A 4,897-nucleotide genomic window follows, 5' to 3' on the forward strand; every position below is an offset into this window, starting at 1 on the left:
CAAAATCGGGGCTGAATCGGCTTTAAATAGTGCTGGAATCAGGCGACTCCATGGGTGTGGATGCTCTACGTGCCCGTGCGCAATTTCCACACGGGCGTGGATAATTTCCACACGCCCGTGTGGATTCTCTGTTTCTGTCATTTTCCGCCGACTGTGAACAGTAACTGCTACAGTGTTTATTACATTGGTTTGCTACATTAACCTTCTACAGTACTATGCCAAAAATACTCCCGAATCCACTTTTCATCGAGGTAACATAAACGGGCACACGTTTATGCCGTGGATCGCTTTGCTTCTTCAATGACGGATAAGTTGATGGAGATCTTGTTCTATGTGCATAAGTTGGAATGCTTGAGTGTGACTGCCCTTGTGCCCTCTCCAAATGGTTGTGCAAACTCAAATACGGGGAGGTTGGCACACACTCTAGCATCTCGCACCCGACTTATATCTTCGCGTTTGAACCTTAGCAAGATTTCCTCCAAAATCGGTGCATTGCGATCCACATTAGCTTCTTTCCTTCATAATTGGTTTCACAACCCTACCTGCATAAAAGTAACATAAAAACACACATATTAGTGTAAAAACCCAAGAAAAGTAATGCTCAACATAAGGAAATAATGCTTCGCATTCATATCGCACAAGCATTTATCACTGTAGTATCAAGTAATTACATTTTACTCAGGTTCAAACCATTATAGAAGGTGTGGGTAATCATCCAATCGGGGAACCCCTGTTAAGGACATTTCTGCAGGAGATCCTTGAACCTATCCCATGTTTCAAAAAGAGATTAAAATTCTGTTTGCATAAAAGAGGATATTTCATTCTTGAGCTTCAGAGATTTTCCAGGAGGGAAATATTGAGCTAGGAAAGCTTCCACCATCTCCTCCCAAGTAGTGATCAATGCTTTACGTAACGAATGTAACCATTGCTTTGCTCTCCCCTTCAAGGAAAATTGGAAGGCCCTTAACTTGATAGCATCATCCATGACTCCATTAATCTTGACCATGTGGTTGTTAGGATACTCATCGACAAAACCATTAAGTTGTGCTGACTGCTGTAACATCTGGATGAAGCCTGGCTTGAGCTCAAATCTCTGAGCTGCAATCGGTGGACTCACAATGCTAGACTGCGTGCCAAGAACCGTGGATCGTGAATAATCTGAGAGTGTTCTCTATTGCCCATGTTGTTATGCCATATTGTCAGACCATTCAACTTCTATCATAGTTTGATTTATCCGTTCTTGTATAGGTTCCTTTCCTCATCTATGAGTTCTCCTTCCAATGTCTAGATCACGTTCAACTAATGTCGAAGGGTTACCTCAGGTTATAACATGGAGATGCAATCAAAGAAAGAAAGAAAAACAAATTAGAATGATGCAAGTATATGAAAGTGTGAAATAGAACAAGTGATGAATAGCTAAAATAGCAAAGTCAAATATTTCTAAAATGCCTAATCCACGGCAACGGCGCCAAAAACTTTACATACCCCTTGCTTGTGTGTACTACAAGTGTATGGATCGTTGAAGTAATAAAATTCCCCAGTGAGTGGGTACTCGAATCCATTGGGAATAGTTGCTTAGAAACAAAAGGATTGCTATTTATCTAGAATGAAAACCAATTTGTGATGTTGAATTAAAGAAATCAATGCAAAGAAGAGTAAAAGATTAGAGAAAGCAAGAGGAGTAAGGAGAGATAATTGATGGTAAAATGGGGTACTAGGACAATGCTCACCTTACGACTATTATTTCAAGTGCAAGACTTATGTTATGCCTCCTTATTGATGTTTAATGAGTCATGGAAATCCAAAGACACACAGTCCCAAACACAAAGTCAATCATGACTAGTCCTTTACACTATGACTCGACAGAAGGAGATACTCTCCACTCCTCACACTGTGTAGGATTGCTTGGAGCTCTAAGGAATCCAAGTGATAAACCCTATTTCATAATATAGATCTAACCATTTGGTCCAGGCGAAAGATCCTTAGTCACAATTAAGCCCCAACACTAAGGATTACTTCAACACTTCACTCTATTACTCGTGCAACTAAGCCCAGTGGAGTTTGTATCTTAGCACTTCACTCTATCATGACCACAAAGAACTCTTGGAACGTGGAGGTAGGATAAATCACGTCAGAAGAGAAAGGAGACGTTCCACTACCTCTCGACTCACCCTCTCCACCCTATTCAATCTCGCTAAGTCTAACCCAATGAAGTTGTCACCCCTTCATAGGATTGCCTAGATAGATTCTCAACCCTAGTGTCACTCTAAGGGAAAATCAAATCAACAAGCACACGATATTAAAACTCAATTAAAACATCAATTAAAGGAAACAAAATATGACTCAATGAAACAAAATCATGCTAAGGTTTACATGTCCAAGCACCCAGTAGGAGTTTAGATCTCCATGAAGCAATAAAAAATCAATAATAGAATTGAAAGTAAGTGCAAGTAATCCATAGAAAGAGCCCCATTATCGTCAGTGTCGATGTTCTTAAGAAGCGCCTAGACTTCTCCAAAGGTTCCTTATCAAACTTAGGGCACATCTCGCCTAATCAATGCCAATGAAAGCTCCCCGAATAGCGCTTCTCCAAAGGAACTCGATGTCGAATGCCGTAGAACCTCTCATAAAACCCAGCAAAAGCGTCTCCAAACCATAGCCGTGCTCGCCACAAAAGATGGCAAAAGATAGGAAAAAGATCCCCAAATAAAACTCTCAAAGAGGTATTTATAGGATTGAAATCAAGCATCCACATGAGCGTGTGAAATTTTCAATTGACCGTGTGGATTTCCAGGTTGCATTTTCCTGTGCAATGTGAACATTAACTACTATAGCATTTTCAGTTCAGTGTTTTAGCACAGTAAACTACTATAGTACCTGCCCAAATACTCCCAAAATCATTTTCTTCATCGAAGCCACATGATTGGGCACACATCCATGCGATAGATCATGTCGTGTCTTCAATTAAACCACATTGATGAAGCTCTTAACAATGTTTCACAAGTCAAAATATATGAGTGTGACTGCCTTTGTGCCCCTTCACTTTGTGTATTAACTTGAGCATAATGTAGGTTGGTACACACCCACATGTTTATGAGAACAACTTGTGTCTTGACCCTTGTTCGATCCTAGAATTTCATCAATAATGGCGTCCACGATCTACTTTTGCTTCCTTTCTTCCAAACTTGTCCCTACAACCCTAAATGCACAAAAGAACATAAACACACAGGAATGAGCTATAAAATATGATAAATGTGATGCTCATTATAAGAAAAGTATACTTCATATTACTTATAGACAAGCACTTATCAGTTGCATATTACAAACTAGGTCTAATAATATGTTTTGACATTTGAGACAGAGAATTGAGCATGGCACTTTGATTAGAATCATGGATTGAGATATTTGTCAGAATTAGTTTTGTCCAAAATAAGTTAACATGAAGATGCCAAAGTGGGTATTTGGTATGCTCCTTATTGACTACTGCATAGTCATTTACAATGTGATTTGAAAGATACTATAGACATACCAGTGCTTAAGATATGGGGGTTAAGCCTATGAATGAGTAATCAGTCTTCTTTATCATTTATCTGTTGTTTCTTAAAAATTGTGTCATGACGTGATATTGATTCACGCTTTGATTTGTCAGGCATTGGATAGTCAATGACCAACTCCTCTAAGTGTGGTTTGGTTGAGTTTAAATAGATGAGAAGATCAGACCTTTAATTTTCATCAATGGAATATTAAGTGTTTTAAGGATTTCTCAGTAATGGAACCAAGACATTGAGACGACTGAGACAAGGGCCTCCTCTAATGTGTAAGAGAGAAAGAGTGGAGAGATACTTCTTGGAGGATCAGCAAAGAGAGGAAGAAGAGCAGAGAAGAGAAAAGAAGGAATAGAGAGGGAGAGAGGACAAGTGAAAGAGTGAAGAAAAGAGGGGTAAAAACTAGACTGATGCTCAAGTATCCTCTAGCTCTAATATTATTGCCCCAACATCTTCTAGTTCTACTAGTGTGCCTAGTAACCATGGGAAAGCAATGACTGATGTTTATGTTCCACGATCTCGTTATGTGGTAACCATGAATACCAGAGATTTTAGCTCCATAGTTGCTTCAGAGCTAAGGAATATTTACATGGAACATTGTCACCAAGACGAGAGTCACATGCCACAATTGAGATGGACGTATGGAGTTCTTGAGGAGTTTCTAACGACATTTGATGATGCCCATGCAGTTCTTAACTATGGTGTAGCAGTTGAGCAATGGAATTGGGAAAGGTTACACTGATACCATAGACAAGGGTGAGGTTCAGTAATTGTATGAGGACTTATGAATTGTGGAATAACGTGTTTGAATTATCGTTTGTGTGCTTAAGATGTTTGTACTCCACCTGTGTATATTCAGTATGTTGTATTTCTAGTTTGTGGATAAGAAGTTGCTTTTCTCATGGCTTGTGGTAAAATTACAAATTTGTTTTGTTCGCTAAGTGCTGGAAGTAAGGAAGTCTGAGTAGCGCAACAAAAAACTCGATATCTGTATACAACATCATATAAACGGAATTTGGTTCACTTTGATCACCAATGAGATACCGATTGTAATTTTTAGCAGCATTTTTTTGTGTACTATTGAGCAGGTTTGGAGCAACAAAATAGGTGTTGCAACAAGTAAGTGAATTCAGTAATGTGAGATCGATGCCTAATGAGGAAATTTCAAGGACAAAAGTTTCTTAATGGGGAAGGATTGTAATATCCTGAACCTTTGGAAATCTGTAAGAAATTTTATTCAGGGTATTATCTAAATTACGATGAAGATTTTTTTCCTCAGAGAGCAGCTTTTGTTGAGAAACCCAAGTGGAAAGAATAAGGACATAAGTGTGAAAGTTTATAGAAAATTTTGG

The 4,897-nt window shown here is 38.8% G+C and overlaps 1 non-coding gene across 1 annotated transcript; it reads left to right on the plus strand.

Moving 5' to 3' along the window:
* The first annotated feature begins 725 nt into the window (after positions 1-725).
* LOC120252076 lies at positions 726-832 on the plus strand. The gene has a single exon (XR_005533627.1). It is a non-coding gene; the product is annotated as a small nucleolar RNA R71 (small nucleolar RNA).
* The last annotated feature ends 4,065 nt before the right edge of the window (positions 833-4,897 follow it).

The sequence above is a fragment of the Dioscorea cayenensis genome, chromosome 20, assembly GCF_009730915.1.
Source record: "Dioscorea cayenensis subsp. rotundata cultivar TDr96_F1 chromosome 20, TDr96_F1_v2_PseudoChromosome.rev07_lg8_w22 25.fasta, whole genome shotgun sequence".
Lineage (NCBI taxonomy): Eukaryota > Viridiplantae > Streptophyta > Magnoliopsida > Dioscoreales > Dioscoreaceae > Dioscorea > Dioscorea cayenensis.